Source organism: Procambarus clarkii, chromosome 57 (assembly GCF_040958095.1).
Source record: "Procambarus clarkii isolate CNS0578487 chromosome 57, FALCON_Pclarkii_2.0, whole genome shotgun sequence".
In the NCBI taxonomy this organism is placed as follows: Eukaryota; Metazoa; Arthropoda; class Malacostraca; order Decapoda; family Cambaridae; genus Procambarus; species Procambarus clarkii.
In genome coordinates this window covers 20,607,976-20,627,188 of record NC_091206.1, presented here as the reverse complement: position 1 = coordinate 20,627,188, position 19,213 = coordinate 20,607,976, and the positions used below count along the sequence as shown (strand labels likewise).

Here is a 19,213-nt window from a genome sequence, read left to right as displayed (position 1 = left end):
ATATATATATATATATATATATATATATATATATATATATATATATATATATATATATAGGGGTACCACCTCTGGTGCAAGTGTAGGGACCCATAGCCTCGGAGAAGAAAGTAAAGAGTACTCAGAGAAGACCTTGTCCTTGACCTCACTGAACACTTTGATATTTTCTTCCCCTACCACCCCTATTCTTTTGGTATGTGTGTATATTTTTCTAACTTTATTTGAAAATGTCATTACACAAAATAAGTTAAAACATTGGTTACATGCAGGGTACAAGGCTGCTTGTCACAAGTTGAATAGCTCCTCCAGCTCCTCAGATGGCGGGCAGGAACCATGGATGCAGTGAGCATTTCCTCTCTGGACTGCCACACTAAGGCGCTGAAAGAGAAAACTGGCAGCTCTAGGGTCTCTAGTTGTTTCGATTAGCTTAGACCCCCAACTCCTTCAAAAAGCTAGCAGCACTTTTAGCCCAGGCACCAAGTGCCTCTGAGGCAATGGGGGCAAAATTGTAGTGGTGCTCAAGGTCTCTGTATTTACATGATTTGGCCGCTTCCCGGTGATTGGCAGCTCCTCCTGCTTGTGTAGCACTGAAGTCAACATAGGTGTTGGCTAAAGTTGAAACGCAAGTGAAGTCCCACACCAACTGTATCATTCTTCCAGGGGTTCACCGTGATCCCGTCTGGGCGACCGACAGGCTCATCAGAGTTGCGGGCCATTAGGTAACATTAGGTAACGGGGCTCTCTCTCTGCTGGACAACCGGCCGTGGTAAGGCTAATATTATATTATATATATATATATATATATATATATATATATATATATATATATATATATATATATATATATATATATATATATATAATCGAACTATGAGGGTTCAGATCCTGAACCGATTATGTGGCTCTCTAACCCTTTCCACCACCGTCCACGGGATGGGTAAGGGGTGCATAATAAAGCAAAATGGAATTCTCCCCTTCACACATTCAGCTGCTTCCCTTTCTCTGTCTGCCAGTCCCCGGCCACCTACTCTACCTACCATTGCCTGTCAGACGTTATCTGTCCAGACGGGATGTATAGCAGCGCCACAAACAGCAGTGAGAGTGTCAGTAGATAACCTCCGTACAGACCCAAGTCTTGTGTTATCTCCCGAGTACTGTTGTGGGGCCTCGTCTACCCTTCCGTGGCATTGGGTTCACGCCACGGCTGCTCCCCGCTACCCTCCCCATTACCACCCATCTGAATGGGGCGTAGTAGTGTCGTCTTCCCCCAGACTTCCATTGGAATACGCTCATTACACTCGCTAGTTAATGAAGATGCTGGTAGTTTGATCTGATCCAGAAGCGAGATTCGACACGACTTAGCACAAGAGGAAAACGGGATTCTCTCTCCCTTTCTCCCTCTTGAACCTTGCTTCTCCTTCTCCACCACCACCACCACCACCAACTCCCATCTCCTTCTGTCACTTGGAACGACCCTCCTGTATCTAACTGGGCCGTTGGGTTGTTAGGCTCCTCTGCCATTATCGGCTGTAATTGTCCTCGGGAGAGAGTGGAGGGGGAGGGGCAATTGTGTCCTTGGGGGTAATAGGGGCAGGGAATACGAGCCGTCTTGGGGGTAATCGGGGCAGGAAATACGAGCCGTCTTGGGGGTAATCGGGGCAGGGAATACGAGCCGTCTTGGGGGTAATAGGGGCAGGGGATACGAGCCGTCTTGGGGGTAATCGGGGCAGGGGATACGAGCCGTCTTGGGGGTAATCGGGGCAGGGGATACGAGCCGTCTTGAGGGATTACCTGGATAGATCTGAAGGTAATCTTGAAGACTATTGTTCTTGGGAAGGGAGGGGTGAGGCGAGTGAAGGGAAGATGGAAGAGAGGAGGAGAAGAGATGAGGGGAGGAGGGCAGGGGAAGAGGGGATGAGAAGAAGGGTGGGAAGAGAGGAGGTAAAGAGAGGAGGGGAAAAAAGAGAGGAAGAAGGGAGGGAGAGGGAGTTTCATGCGCGAAACGCTGTGCGCATTAGTGGCTTTAGAATCATTATAACACACTTAATCCAACATTCTGCCTGTAACTCAGTTTGTATGTGTGTACTTTTACCTGGATAAACATAATAGTAATTATTAAGAAAAGAGGGGACGGAAAAGGGGGGGGGGGAAGAGAAGAAGAAGGGAACAGAGAAGGGTAGGAGATAGGTGATGGGAGGGAAGAGGAGAGTGGAGGGAAGAAGAGAGTGGAGGAAATAGTAGAAGGGAGGGAAGGAAAGAGAGGAGGGAAGTTAATAAGAGGAAGTTGGAGAGGGTGGAGGGGAAGAAGAGAAAGGGGGATATGGAGGGAGAGGAGTGAGTAGTATAGAAGGTGAAGGGAGAGAAGGGAGAGAAGGGAGAGGAGGGGTTTTCTGAGTGCTTTGTGCCAAACTTGCTGTTTTCACCTAGATGTGTGTGTGTACTCATCTATTTGTCACCTATTTGTGCTTGCGGGGGTTGAGCTTTTGCTCTTTTGTCCCGCCTCTCAACCGTCAATCAACTGGTGTTCAGATTCCTGAGCCTACTGGGCTCTATCATATCTACACTTGAAACTGTGTATGGAGTCAGCCTCCACCACATCACTGCCTAATGCATTCCATCCGTTAACTACTCTGACACTGAAAAAGTTCCTTCTAACGTCTCTGTGGCTCATGTGGGTACTCAGTTTTCACCTGTGTGTGTGTGTGTACTCACCTAGTTGTGCTTGCGGGGGTTGAGCTTTGGCTCTTTGGTCCCGCCTCTCAATCGTCAATCAACAGGTGTACAGGTTCCTGACCCTATTGGGCTCTATCATATCTACACTTGAAACTGTGTATGGAGTCAACCTCCACCACATTGCTTCCTAATGCATTCCATTTGTCAACCACTCTGACACTAAAAAAGTTCTTTCTAATATCTCTATGGCTCATTAGGGCACTCAGTTTCCACCTGTGTCCCCTAGTGCGTGTGCCCCTTGTGTTAAATAGCCTGTCTTTATCAACCCCTATCGATTCCCTTGAGAATCTTGAATGTGGTGATCATGTCCCCCCTAACTCTTCTGTCTTCCAACGAAGTGAGGTTCAATTCCCGTAGTCTCTCCTCGTAGCTCATACCTCTCAGCTCGGGTACTAGTCTGGTGGCAAACCTTTGAACCTTTTCCAGTTTAGTCTTATGCTTGACTAGATATGGACTCCATGCTGGTGCCGCATACTCCAGGATTGGTCTGACATATGTGGTATATAATGTTCTGAAAGATTCCTTACACAAGTTTCTAAAGGCCGTTCTTATGTTAGCCAACCTGGCATAAGCTGCTGCTGTTATCCTCTTGATATGAGCTTCAGGGGACAGGTCTGGCGTGATATCAACCCCCAGGTCTTTCTCTCTCTCTGACTCTTGAAGTATTTCATCTCCCAAGTGATACCTTGTATCTGGTCTCCTGCTTCCTACCCATATCTTCATTACATTTGCTTGGGTTAAACTTTAACATCCATTTGTTCGACCATTCCTGCAGCTTGTCCAGGTCTTCTTGAAGCCTCAAGCTGTCCTCCTCTTGTCTTAATCCTTCTCATAATTTTGGCGTTGTTGTGTGTGTGTGTACTCATCTGCTCACCTAAGTGTGGGTGCTGTTGTGTACAGGGTCAGGAATAAGCTGTGTGTGTGGGGGGGGGGGGGGGTAGCATGCAGTGACCACCAGAAAGTTAACGTTAATTTGAAACCAACACAAATTTCCACCGGCAACAGGGAACAAGGATTTACACGTGATAAATCTCCACTTTTAAGAATGTTTATTGAAGACTAAACGTTGAATCATTTCCACCAAGAACAACGTAAGCGACAAAATATTCTGAGAAAGAATTATTAACACAAGAAGTTTGGTAAAAAGAATGATGACTGCGCAGTCTAGATGTAGCGAAGTTTGCGGATTTTCAAGTCTTAAAACTCTACTGAAACGAACGTTAAATGGAGATTTTACATGTCGTGAATCTCACTTTTAGTGATGATCAACTTACAGTCCGTGAATAGGAGGATAAGAAAAGGCTCGGAGGGAAAGCAGGAGCGAGAGGGAGGATGATGTCCGATTTATCGTTTTTCTGACTGTAACCAAGAGAAATATTAGGCCAGCAGTACAGGCACTGGACGAGGACCATCTGTTTCCCCGCATTACGTAGAACTGCTCTGCACGAAGATGAAGATTAAAGAAGGAATTTGCCTGAGCATCAGGCAGTCTTAGGCAAGAAACATCGCATCCTTTTATGCATGATTCAGCCCTAAGGGATACCAATGCTGCCTCTAACACTGCAGCAGATGAACACTGGGGTCCTGAATCGAGAACATTTGCATCCACAATAACAAAAATAATGCAATATAAATTGGTAGCTAATTTTGACAGATAAATAATCAATCCTGATCACTTCCTGAGGATGATAACTGATTTTAATGTCTATCCTAGCCACTCTGCACAAGGACCTCGATCCACGACCCTAGTCTCTCGGAACGCATCTGGTCACTGTGTCAGCGAGGGACTGTGAATGTAATTGGGTGAACACCTCGTATTCATCATGAAGGAGATCAACACTGGAGCACATTGCTCAAAATTTGACTGCCACCAACTGTTTCAATAGAAACAGTCGATAACTCTCATGATATATCAGTCTCCGTGGTGTAGTGGTAAGACACTCGCCTGGCGTTCCGCGAGCGTTTTGTCATGGGTTCATATCCTGGTCGGGGAGGATTTACTGGGCGCAAATCCTTAACTGTAGCCTCTGTTTAACGCAACAGTAAAATGTGTAATTGGTTGTAACAACGATTCTTCGCGGCGAAGATCGTATTCCAGGGACCTGCCCGAAACGCTACGCGTACTAGTGGCTGTACAAGAATGTGACAACTCTTGTATATATATCTCTCTCTCTCTCTAAAAAAAATAAAAAAAATAAAAAAATAAAATTATATTATATATATATATATATATATATATATATATATATATATATATATATATATATATATATATATATATATATATATATATATATATATATATATATATATATATATATATATATATTACATTAAAGCAGTTTCTGCACGTAGCCATTTGTCATGCGAGCTGGTAACTGACGAGGAAGATGGTAGTCAGAGGAAGGTGGCGAGGCGCTATGTGGCGCCAGCTGGATACTCTACACACAGGTAGCAGTAGTATACTTAGTCTTCCTCTAGCAGTGGTGTGCAGTCTACCCCAGGGTCATGGGACTTTCCTGACACCTCGTGCTTAAAACTCTTGAAGCCAAAAAAGGCTCGATAGAACTTGTTTTCGCAGTCTGTATTACCACTCAAAATCAGGATCAAGCCAGCGTTTGCCTTTCTGCTCTACGCCAAGTTTCTGTCCACGCTGAGCTGGCCTTAGAACACTTGCGTTATCATTCCACAGCCATACGGCCCCAGACAACCGTATATATGGGCATATCCCTCGACCGTCGTCGCCCCTCGACCGTCGTCGCCCCTCGACCGTCGTCGCCCCTCGACCGTCGTCGCCCCTCGACCAACAACAACACCTGAGACGTCTTCAGAATCACAAGCCGTACAGCTGCTCGATTCAAGGTGGCAATATTTAACTCGATGCAAACACGGCTTTATATCATCGCTAACTTCTCGCCATTAACAATTTAAGATGTGTATTGTATGGAAGCCTGTTTCAGATTGAGACTCTCTCATGATGGGAAGCTAGTGTGTCCTTTCGAAACTCAGGTCTTAATGATTTTCCTGGTGCCTTTAGCTGAAAGCTAATCATAATTACGGAATATATGTAGGCCTCGTTTTGGTTGGCTATAGGTGGCAACAGTGGCATTCCAAGATGTGGCACCATTGTGTGTGGGAGTCAAGAGGTTAATGAAGTGACCACAAGGTCAAAAGTCTTCTTCAGTGCTTTCTCTCAGCAGCTCTTCAACAGTAAGGCGGCCATAAGATGATTCTCTAATCATTTGCTTCACTAATTAAGACTTTGATGATTGATGAGATTTTGATTGATTGACTTTGATTGACTGTGTGATGATTCACACAGTCTTAATTAGTGCTCCTTCAGACGTGCACCGATATTCCTACAGCTCCTTCACAGAGGAGGAAGAAGTAGATGAGGAGGAAGATGAGGAAGAGCAGATGGAGGAAATAAGAACGAGAAGATCCTCACAACTCATAAATTCCCACTGCCAGATGCAAATGGAATTAATGCCACTGGCAGGAGCTCGGCATTATCCGTGGCATTTTTCTCGCTTATCGTGACAACTATGGCAATTGTGGCCACGCAGGGATTACATGGGAAGAGTGTGGAGGAGAGGTGGTGGAGGAGGAAGAGTGTGGAGGAGAGGTAGTGGAGGAGGAAGAGTGTGGAGGAGAGGTAGTGGAGGCGGAAGAGTGTGGAGGAGAGGTAGTGGAGGAGAGGTAGTGGAGGCGGAAGAGTGTGGAGGAGAGGTAGTGGAGGCGGAAGAGTGTGGAGGAGAGGTAGTGGAGGAGGAAGAGTGTGGAGGAGAGGTAGTGGAGGCGGAAGAGTGTGGAGGAGGAAGAAGGGAAGGAGGAAGAGTGTGGAGGAGGAGGAAGAAGGGGAAGAAAGAGGGATGGGTGGAGGAAGCTGGAGAAACGAAGGCGAGGTGAGGAGTCAAGAAAAAGAAGGAAGAGCAAGTGTGAGAGGGAGGAGGAGGAAGAAACAGTGAGGGAAGGAGGAGGAGGAAACAGTAAGGGAAGGAGGAGGAGGAGGAAACAGTAAGGGAAGGAAGAGGAGGAGGAGGAGTAGGAGGGCGAGACTGGAGTGGTGTAACCAAACTGGCCAAGACTATGGAGACTAAAAACTATTCCAGAAAAATAAAATAAACTTCGCTCACTATTAACACCAGGAAATTAACCTTTAATCCGAGAAACACAAAACTAAAAAAATAAAAATGAACATGCCTGCTAAGTAAAAATAAAATTAAAAAAAAAATGTCTTTTATAATTAAAAATGTGTTAAAAGCGTAGTTTTAAACTTCGTGAATGAAGAGTGAAGGAGGAGGAGGAAGGAGAGAAAGAGGATAAAGGAGAGGAAGAGAAGAAAGGAGAAGAGGAAAAAGAGGAAAGATAAATGAAAATTGGGACAAAGGAGGACATATTAGCAGCAGTAGCATGAAGAGGACGCGTATGGAGAGAGAGAGAGAGAGAGAGAGAGAGAGAGAGAGAGAGAGAGAGAGAGAGAGAGAGAGAGAGAGAGAGAGAGAGAGAGAGAGAGAGAGAGAGAGAGAGAGAGAGAGAGAAACAGTATAATGAGCAGGAAGAAGAGGAAGAGGTTGAAGGAGGAAAGGAGCAGAAACAGGAGGACAAATTAACGATAAGCCAGAACACTCTCAGCTGATTTTGTGGTGTGTGAGGAGGTCTCATGGCAGCCGCGGGGCTGAGTTCTCCCTTATGCTGCTCTTAGCTGGTGACTGCTGCGTGTGGCTGTCTGCCGCGCATCTGTGATGAAGCTGTGGCTGTCTGCCGCGCACCTGTGATACAGCTGTGGCTGTCTGCGGAACAGCGTGGCTGCCTGTGATCAGCTGTGGCTGCCTGTGATCAGCTGTGGCTGCCGGTGGCGCACCTGCGGCTGTTTATGGTGCAATATTCAAAGTTTTTGCGGCTCACTCACTGTAGAACGACGGTGGGATTTGTTGTGTGTTTCAGCCGAGTAAAGCATCTACGTTCTGCGCTAGTTATTGCTAAGGGCAGAAAAATGAGGTACAATGTAGCCAGATGAGGATACATGGAACAGGTGGGAGGGGAGAGATGAACAATGGGAAGGTAATGTGATGAGACAGGTGTGGAATAATGATCAAGTAAAGTAGACGAAAGGATCAAGGGCTAAATTCACGAAAGCACTTACGCAATCACTTACAAACGTGTACATCTTTCCTCAATCTTTGACGGCTTTGGTTACATTTATTAAACAGTTTACAAGCATGAAAACTTCCCATTCAACTGTTGTTATTGTTATAAACAGCCTCCTGGTGCTTCGGAGCTCATTAACTGTTTAATAATTGGAAACAAAGCTGCCAAAGATTGAGAAAAGATGTACACGTTCGTAAGTGCTTGCGTAAATGCTTTCGTAAATCTGGCCCCAAGAGAAGAAAACAGTGTTGGAGTAGGTATAGGAGATGGGAAGGTATACAGAGGGAGAGTGGGAAGAGGATTCGTGAAAAATGTGCAAGGGAACAGGAAAGAGATGGATGGAAACAATAGAAATGAGAAAGAGAGATGAAAGTGGAAGATAACTGGACTATGTTGACTAAACCACACACTAGAAGATGAAGAGACGACGACGTTTCGGTCTTTCTTGGACCATTATCGAGTCGATTGTTAAGGGAGCGATGGAGGCACGAACATAACTAATTGGACTATAACACACTCATAAACCAAAAGGATGGAGTGAGAGGCACTGATGTCTATGTTCACGTGAGAACCATAGTGATTACACTACATTATATTCCCTTAACGTCAAAACTTACTTTGGTTCGCTTACTGTTGAGTTTATCCGCTTCGTCCCAAATATAATAAACTAGTCAGTGATATTTACTAAAAAAACTTGTATCTGGCTTCCAATTTAATGACTGCAGTTCATACGCTGTCCCACACATACGTTAACTTCTTATTTATGTATTAAAGAATGTGTGTTAACTAGTGAGTAAGATTGTATTTAAGTATCAACTATATTAATGTAAGTTATTATCATCATCTTTACCATCGATACCAGTTTCAACTTACCAAACAGACAAGCGATTTGCATCACCAGTGTGTGTGTGTGACACTTTAATTAAAATTAAATGCAGGTTCAACCAGACCCATCCTGGCTGCCTCTGTGTCACTCCCCACCCCCTCGCTCCTTCCCTCTCACCCTCGCTACCTCTCTCACTCCCTCTCTCACTCCCTCTCTTACTCCCTCGCTCCCTCTCTCACTCCCTCGCTCCCTCTCTCACTCCCTCGCTCCCTCTCTCACTCCCTCGCTCCCTCTCTCACTCCCTCTCTCACTCCCTCTCTCACTCCCTCTCTCACTCCTTCGCTCCCTCTCTCACTCCTTCGCTCCCTCTCTCCCTCCTTCCCTCTCTCCCTCCTTCCCTCTCTCCCTCCTTCCCTCACTCCCTCCCTCCCTCTCTCTCCCACTCCCTCACACACCAGCATGTGTACACACCTGCCAGTGATGACAGCAGCCCTGGAGCACCAGCAGGTGTTCACACCTGTCACCATTTAGGTAAAATACCTGGAATACAATAATCGTCCTGTCAGTCCTTACCATGAAAACTATTGCCAGTTAAAACTTACCTTTCAAAGAAATAGAACTTAAAAAGGATTGCCGGGTAGAGATCTTAATCAAGTCTTCTCTAAAAAACTGTAATAATATGTTGACAAGACCATACACTAGAAAGTGAAGGGACGACGACGTTTCGGTCCATCCTGGACCATTCTCAACTCGATTTTGTCAATAATAATAATAATGGTGAGGGAAACTGGCAAAATGGTCCTAATTAACCAGCAAGATTGGAAGATTGGATGGCAAGATTAATGCGAGGCATCTAAAACTTGACATAAATTACCGACACACTACACAGGCACGTGGATCTTACCAAATGCCGCCAATACATCAACTCCACAATGACAACACAATAAAAAGCTTCATCAGAACAGTGAACTGCACGAACACATAACATTCACTAATGATACTGTAGACCCGTCCGGAGTTATGAACCCGCTGGCACGAAGCTACCATAAATCTGTATGGAAGTGACACGGGCCGGACCCCCTCCTCGCTGGTGTTATTAGGTCACTTGGAGCAACGTTCAGCCTTAGATACGAAGCCTTGCACTTCGAAGTCTCAGCCAGAGGACGAGTCTTGCAGTAGTCATAACTATTGTTCGGCAACCACTTGGGTGTCGTCTCGGGAATCAACCGCGATAGGAATTTCCAGCAACGGTGGTTTCAGTATCAAAATTTATTTGCACAAGGCCGGTATTATAAATAGCAAAGAGCATCAATGAGTTATTCTCACACACCAACACCTCAAAAGTCACAAACTTTGAAAGGTCCATAAAGTTGCATCGAGTCTACACTCAGAACTATAAGCGATGAGATACGATGTGGAATTTTGCTTTTCCCTGACTACAGTTGCATGCATCACTTTGCAATGGCTGACAGCTTCACCAAATGCCGGTTGAGTTTAGCGAATATGAGAGGCAGCATACGGGGCCAGGGTGCACATGGTTAAGTGAGGCGTCCTCCCTGTGGGTCAGTCATTATCAAGATGCTCACCTAGTCCCCATTCACCTTAGTCGCGAGAGTCAACTTCAATGCAAGAGAAGCACGTTAAAGGACTTCTCAATGGATCATTATCAAATTTGTAACTTTATGACCAAAGGCTTTTAGGGTTACCTTACCTTACCTTGAGGTGCTTCCGGGGCTTAGCATCCCCGCGGCCCGGTCGTCGACCAGGCCTCCTGGTTGCCGGACTGATCAACCAGGCTGTTAGACGCGGCTGCTCGCACCCTGACGTATGAGTCACAGCCTGGTTGATCAGGGTGCTGCAACTTGGAATGGGAATTGGTAGTGAAGGTAGCTATGCAAGTGGCAGTATTTAAAGAATGTTTTATGCCAACAACCAGAAAGCTTAAGTTTTGTGAATAAATGTTATATGCCAATACATTGGGAGCTACGTTACTCTAGACTGGTGTCATCTAAGTTAATACTACTTCAGGGGAAACACTGGGATGCCTCGACTGTCTGATCACTTGGTTCGCTGGTGGACCAGTCTTAACACATACTAAGACAATCACTGATATGGCTTTCCTAACACTGCCAGTTCTAAGGAATTGGCAGGAGTTCCAACTGGATACTCGGACAGTCAATATAATGGCATGCACTATCAACACAAATGACCTGTAATGGCTGACGGTCCATTAAACATTCACATACATCTGCATGTGTCGAGTGTGTGTAAAATCCACATTCACTTTGGCAGGTGGAACGATCTTGATACCACATAGATAATCTCTTGTTCATCACCGGGTCTATCTTTACCTGCAGCCCACACCTGTTGGTGGTGTGGTAGTCGTTGAGGTCAGTAATATCCGACTGGTTAAAGGATCGACACAAACAATAACACAATGAAACAATGTTTAGTTCTTACAGTATGCCGGCCTCCCAGAGTCATACCAATGACTCGTACAACAAGCTCGCAAAAGGTCTGAACTGCTGCTCTTCATAATGTCGATCTCTTGGTGCGACAAGGATACACTGGAGTATGAAAGTCAGGCTCACAGAAGTCTCCACAACAACCTTATGTGGTAGCTATATAGACCACAGACGTGGCAGCCAGCAGACAGACGCACCTATGAGACTCGCACTAAACTGCTGCATGATGCGCACTGGTGGACGAGTGTGTCACAGTAGCAGGCGGGCAGTGAGGCGCTAGCAGCTGGACTGGGTCACAGGTGCGCCTGTCAGAAGGGGTTAACAAGCAGGCAGCTTTCAGTGGCTACACACTGGTTCAAGCGAGGAAAAACAGAGTGGTAGCAGCAGTCAAGGTTCTTCCTTCCAACCTTAAGGCCCTTCACCTCTACACTTTCTGTGGCAGCACTTCTGGTTTACACGCAACGTTCGTGGAACACTTTCTGTATCTCACTATACAGATACAACACGGTCACCGTGGTACACCTCTCACAGTACTGTTGCCTCTGGTCTTCCCTCGTGCTATCTCGTACATCCACTCAACTTAATTTGACGAAATTTCACATAACACGAGATTCCGGCCGTTTACAAAATATTTACGAGGAATTAGGATGCTGCGACTAACTTGACAGCCTAAGGACTCTGACTATGTGTTTTCTAACCCTTGGCCACTAACAGAAAGAGCATACATCTGTTATGATTGATGTCCTAGGCTGGAATAGTTTACCTGGTGAGCAAGGGAGCTCCAGTGGGATTACCCAATCAGCGACTGACTAATTTGTGGTGACGTGGGTTGTGACATCATGAGTACGTCACCGATTCCGAGTCGACCGTTGAAGATAACCTGACAAAATCTCTCTGTGTATTACCTGAGGCAGAATACTCTCCTCAATAGCGTTCTAAGATGGTAATGTCTTCTAACAATGGAATTGCTATTCTCCTTTTATCTCCTCATTGACTATCACGCAACGGCCCTCGCGGTGTCACTATGCTGCAAGCAATATAGGCTCTCATTATAGACCAAACAAGCTATGTTTTAGTCCAGTAATAAGGGGAAATAGACTGTGCACCAGCTATGTGCACTGTAGGTGCACAAGGCTACCTGCACGACACTAGTGCACATGCAGATGCTCAGCGATGTGCCACTTGGAGTCAGCTGTGAGCAACAGAAACCATTCTCTCACATCTTTAACCTCTGAATGCTGCAAAAGAGAAGAGATAGGGTAGATGGGAGAGATAAAACACTGAAGGATTTAACAAGGAGGAAAGAGGAAATACTTATAGATAATACCAATATGCCGAGTGAATATAAATGGAAACTGGAGACCCAAACAAACTACACAGATGTAAAAATACTCCTTTAGCGTAATAGTTGCAGATGGAATTAGCTGGACTAGGAAATAGTTGAACTGAATTCCATTTAGAATTTGAAAAGCCGATATGATGGGTCGGGATTTATTGCATTAGACAGCCGTCGGCTGGAATGGCGAGATCGAAGAGCTGAATTTCAATTCTGCAAACGCAAATCGACAAATAACGTGCAAACGCACACACATTACTAGGTGAGCACTAGGCGAGCACACACACACACACGGACACGCACTAGCGTGTGTGTGCGTGAGTTTGAGAGAGAAATATATGAAGTAGACATAATAGAGGAAAAATAGATTGGCAAGAAAGGCGGGGTCCAAGAGCTAAATAGCTCGATTCTGCAGACACAAATAGTAAATGCAAATAGTAATACACACACACACACTCACATGCATACGCATACGTGCGCGCACACACACACGCATTTGCGCGCACACACACACACACACACACACACATACACTTTATAACTTACACGAATACAACCAAGCTACCACACACGCACACTATCGCTCGATCATACTAAACTCTTAAATATCGAAAAAATACAGACTTTGTCAAAAGAGTTACCTGCAAATGATGAACACAAAGGCTCGTCTTGCCGCAGACACCGAGAACACCACAACAAGAGAACAATATGGAGCAGCCAGCAATAAACAGCACAGTGTGTGTTAGGGGGAAGCAATGTTTTGAAAATGGAATGCACAGGGAGCTTAATTGGTGCTTCTTCACGACAACACAGGTAGTGGGGGACTAACTCAGGTTAGGAGGATAACCGAGGTATATATTCCGGAAGGTCCACATGGAAATAGTGCTTCATGTTCAAAGAGAAGAGCTAAGGTGCTCTGGATCATTCCGTCTCCAGTTAGCACAAGCCCAGGGCGTGGGTTAGACCGAAATTGTCTAGGACAGGAAGCAAGGAAGACAGAAAATGGAGAAGGACATCCGAGCAGGGAGAACAGGGAGTGGGGAGGACAGCTGACGGAAACATTTATAACCTGGCTGTCAAAACCAGCAATGTTCAGTGATGTGGACACTATAGGAAAATATGAGAGAGAGAGAGAGAGAGAGAGAGAGAGAGAGAGAGAGAGAGAGAGAGAGAGAGAGAGAGAGAGAGAGAGAGAGAGAGAGAGAGAGAGAGAGAGAGAGAGAGAGAGAGAGAGAGAGAGAGAGAGAGAGAGAGAGAGAGAGAGGAGAGAGAGAGAGAGAGAGAGAGAGAGAGAGAGAGAGAGAGAGCGCTCTTACCCTTCTCTACACTTACCCCTCCCCAACACTTACCCTCGCCTTAAGCATTCTTGCCCTTCACTCCTGACTAGAAGGTTTGCTCTCTGTTAAACTTCATTTAGTTTTTGTTCCTTCATTAACTTGTTCTTTGCTATTCCCAGTCTGCCCTGTCACTGTACCGCCGTCCTCACCTCTCACCTCCCCTCACACACCTCTCATTACCTCACCTCTCACCTCCCCTCACAAACTTCTCTTACTTCTCTCACCTCACCTCTCACCTCCCCTCATTACCTCACCTCTCACCTCCCCTCACACACTTATCTCACTTCTCTTACCTCACCACCACACCACTTGTCAACACCCCAAACATCAACAATATCCACCATCACCCCCATCTCCCTCCCTCAACTCCCATCTCCCTCCCTCACCCCCATCTCCCTCCCTCACCCCCATCTCCCTCCCCTATCTCCCTCCCTCACCTCCTCCCATATCCTACCTCCAACACTCCCTATTTCTGTCTCCTTCGTCTATATTCTCCCTCACTATTTTCACTTCATTTCTCCAGTTTTTATTTGCACACTCATCCCCTCTCTCTCCCCATCTATCTTTCTCTCCCCTCGTCTCTCTTTTTCCATTTTCTATTCCCCTTTTCCGTTCTCTGTCTCAGTTTGCGTGTGTGCTTATCCCAGCTTCCCTCTCTCCCTCCTCCCACCTTCTCTCGCTCCCTCCTCCCAGCTTTCAAAGGCAACTGAGTGTTGTGGCAAATCATTTAATACAATTTATTTCTCCTCCTTTGCTCCCTCTTCATCTCCGCATCTTTAGCATCGACTCGCGAGTGTAGCGGTGCTGGTGGTGTGTGGCAGCTGTCCCCCCACCACACTCACACACTACTTCTCATCTTTGTTTTGGAAGAATCTTATATAAAAACTGAGGTTTCCATGTAATTGATCTTCGAGGGATTGTCTTAAAGTTTCTTATTTTGGGTAGCGCCGATTTCTTGTCGTTTTATTCTCACTCACGACTCAACCAAGCGACCACCTCTGTAAGGAGACCACCTCCTTACAGTGGTCAGCACATTCGTCAACGGTCGAAGTAATAACTCCACTCGGTCGAGACCTCCTACAGTACGGGACCAGAGGCGGGACCAACGAGTCAAAGCTCAATCCTCCGCAAGCACAACTAGGTGAGTACGGTGATCTGCTGACTAGACTTTGTGGAACAAGCACAGTACCATTTTGACACATCTTAGTACCAGGTGGCCCTGATATGATAGGCTTAATTCAGGTCCCTAGAATTAAGCATTCTAGTAAATGTGCTTCAAGGTTGCCTGTGTTTGATTCACTAATTCCTGCGCCCAGGCCTGCTCAGTCTCCATTAGATAGTGATTGAACAACGAATGAGCTAACAAGCTAATTGGACGGAGGGACTCATTAGTACATAGTTCAGCTGTTAATCACAGATAGCCTTGATATGTAAGCCAGTACTGAGGCGACATATCACGTGATGCTATTATGGAAATGACGTCCAAGTCTTGTTGACTGCCATAATTGGTTTCTAAACACAGTATTATACAGAGGGAACAAGTGATCTGCCTAATATCACATCCTAAATTACAGAATCCTTTCTTGTTACTTATAGAGTGAACGGTTTTATATGTTACAAAGACACTACACATAACAGAATACATACATCCACAATATTAATACAATGATACATACAATAATAATTGAATAATACATACAATGACTAACATAGAATACATGCGTGCACAATACACATGACCAACATAGGATGGAGCCAGCATCATCTCAGTAATGAGGGAACATTGTCAACATTTCCTCAATGATATCATATAATAACTACACTGTTGAAGTGCACAAACTAACTACCTACACTCAGTACACAACACTGAGTGTATAAGTATACACTGATACTGGCCCCCCCCAGAGTTTAGTGGGTGTTGTGTACGTCTGTGGCTTGATGTTTCAGTCCTTAAGTTGTCATGGCGACAATATTGAGCGCCTGACTCGTGACAGGAAGCGTTGAGCGCCTATATATATATATATATATATATATATATTTCATTGAATATGACCGCATATTCTGTATTTATTATTTTCTGGTTTAGGGCTTCTATCCCTCTAACTATTTTCTTAGCATCAGGGCTTAATTGAAATAGGAGTTCTCCAAAACTCATTTTCGTACTTTTAAGGTGAAGAAAAGAAGTGATTTACTATAGAGTGTATTACACTTATTTGTATAATTTGCACGACGTTTCGAACCTCCATGGTTCATTCTCAAGTGAACAGATCTTACAATACTAGTTGATTTTATACCCGCATTAGGTCAGGTGATAATACAATGAAGGTGAAAACATGGGGGGATACATAAGGGATAAACATAGGGGCTGCAGAAGGCTTATTGGCCCATACGAGGCATCTCCTATCTAAACACAAAGATTAATCCAGTGTAATTGGCCTGTTATGTTGGAACATAACAGGCTCCAACATAACAGGCCAATTACACTGGATTAATCTTTGTGTTTAGATAGGAGATGCCTCGTATGGGCCAATAAGCCTTCTGCAGCCCCTATGTTTATCCCTTATGTATCCCCCCATGTTTTCACCTTCATTGTATTATCACCTGACCTAATGCGGGTATAAAATCAACTAGTATTGTAAGATCTGTTCACTTGAGAATGAACCATGGAGGTTCGAAACGTCGTGCAAATTATACAAATAAGTGTAATACACTCTATAGTAAATCACTTCTTTTCTTCACCTTAAAAGTACGAAAATGAGTTTTGGAGAACTCCTATTTCAATTAAGCCCTGATGCTAAGAAAATAGTTAGAGGGATAGAAGCCCTAAACCAGAAAATAATAAATACAGAATATGCGGTCATATTCAATGAAACATGTTTGAAAGAAAACCTGCTGCCAGTATACACCTATATATATATATATATATATATATATATATATATATATATATATATATATATATATATATATATATATATATATATATATATATATATATGCGTTTTAAACAAAATATAATTACATGGTACAAACATATGGTGGGAGGCAGAAGGAGACAATATATGAGCGCACGGGGGAGCCCCGACAAGGCTCCCCCGGGTGCTACATATCCTCTTCTTCGGGTCCGAGGGTCCCTACAAAGACAACCAGAGGTGGTACTCCCTATATATTTATAAATATAAGTGACCAATATATAAATATTGGTCACTTGAAGGGCGTAGTTCAATAATAAACTGTAGGACCAAACTAGTTATTATGACCAAGTAATGCCCGCGCTTAAGTACAGGCGCATAATAAAAATAACAACAAAAAATAATAAGAAATAATGTGCAAATTAAAAAATTATTCTGATCTGATCTTCAACGATTCACGTCAAACAGCAGAGAGGCAGGATGTACTGTATAGTGGCTACAGCACATCGCGAACCTCAACACATTCAAAACATCTCATATCATCGTATGAGTTCGTGAGTCAACACGACTCATCAAATAAATGTTTTGTAAAGGCGGTGTCAAGCAGTTGAAACTTTATAATCAAACGTGGACGAAGATACACAATACAAACCAAAGATGGGCGCACACCACACACAACACACACAGTATAAACCCATCACGAAGACACCACCGAGACGGCTCACGAGGCCTCAACCTCTTGTGACGTCGAGCGGACGCTTACTGTGATAACATGAAGAGAGTAGAGCGACCTTTTGCTCGAAATATTTCATCTCGTCCTGGATGACGATCGTGTCAGGGGTGCCAGACGATCGTGTCAGGGTGCCAGGCGATCGTGTCAGGGTGCCAGGCGATCGTGTCAGGGTGTCAGACGATCGTGTCAGGGTGTCAGACGATCGTGTCAGGGGTGCCAGACGATCGTGTACCGGAAGAAATAGCCTAGAGAAACACGGGCTAAGTGTTAGGAATGAAAGAGTGTGATACTCAGAAGTTGAGCACATAACGCTGCACGAGAAGACTCAATCATTGAGTAACATTCTTGAGGCAGCATTACCCAGGCTGGATGATGAGTAACTGGCTCCAAGCACGAGAGTGAGAACATCCGTCAGGGGAACATGCACAGGAGAGGATGGACACGCACGCCCACTCACAATTGTGGTTTTATCACTTTGTATTAATGGAAATAAAGATATGTAATCTTTTATTTGCTCACTTTTGACATTGCATATTTGTCAAAGATGGGAAATGGAGAAACAAAAAAACGAATAGTGATCAAATAGGAAAGAGTTTGAGGCGGCAACAGTTGGTTTATGAGAGGTGCGAGTGTGGAAGGTGTGTGGGACGTTGGTATATCTTTAGGTTGTCTTTCCTGTAAGATCGTTTAAAGACCTTAGAGGCACATAATCTTAGATCTTCCCTTTATTAAAATGTAACTTCTTGAATGATAGCAAAAACTCTGGTCCAGTCAGCAAACTGTTGTCTTCGCTTCTCATCCCTTTATCAAGGCTTAGCATTTTCCCTTATGCACTCCCTCCCTCCCAATTTCCCCCCCTCCTTCCTTACTTTCCCTACCTGGCCGTCATAACTTGGACGTCCGGAGCGGTTAGTCCAGCTGGAATGTTAGCTCAGCGCCCAGACTCGTAAACGACACTTTCTCGTGCGCTTAAACGACATCTAATTTCTTCCTTCATGACTTGAGCTGCCTGCCTGGCAAATGTAATTGTCTTGGGAGGTTCATAATAACTCTGTCTTATTTATTATGTCTAAAAGTAAACATGATTCACGAGGACATTTCAGCTAATGGCAGTCTAGGGCGTTATTATCGTATTTTGTGTGACACCAATTTTTTTTCTCGTCATATTGTTTTCTGTTGTGTTTTGTGGTAACATGCGAGGAAATTCTTTTGTAATAGCGCCTTGGATTCTTTAGTGTGTGTGTGTGTGTGTGTGTATATATGTATGTGTGTGTGTGTGTATATATGTATGTGTGTGTGTGTGTACTCACCTAGTTGTGCTTGCGGGGGTTGAACTATGGCTCCTTGATCCGGCCTCTCAACTGTCAATCAACTGGTGTACAGATTCTGGTGTCTATTGGGCTCTATCATATCTACACTAGAAACTGTGTATGGAGTCAACCTTCACCACATCACTTCCTAGTGCATTCCATTTATTAACAACTCTGGCACTGAAAACGTTCTTTCTAGTGTCTGTGTGGCTCATTTGGGCACTCAGCGAATGCCCAAATGAAGGTGTTAAAGCTTTCTCTGAGTTTTCTGAACATTTTAGTCTTACCTAAAGTAATGGTGTGACATAGAATAGGTTCTCCCTTCATCAACGTGTCTGTAGATTATGGAATTATTTCCAGAAATGTTTCCGTTGGCGATAAGATTACCTCCAGAAATGTTGCCGTAGATA

General features: G+C 44.5%; 1 long non-coding RNA gene across 1 annotated transcript in view; it reads right to left on the bottom strand.

The window, feature by feature from the left end:
• LOC123744983 (uncharacterized) overlaps positions 1 to 17,763 on the bottom strand; it is a 76,983-nt gene extending 59,220 nt beyond the window's left edge. The window contains exon 1 of the long non-coding RNA XR_011223132.1: positions 17,413 to 17,763. This is a non-coding gene — a long non-coding RNA (uncharacterized lncRNA). The remainder of the gene's footprint in view (positions 1 to 17,412) is intronic.
• Between the last annotated feature and the right edge of the window lie 1,450 nt (positions 17,764 to 19,213).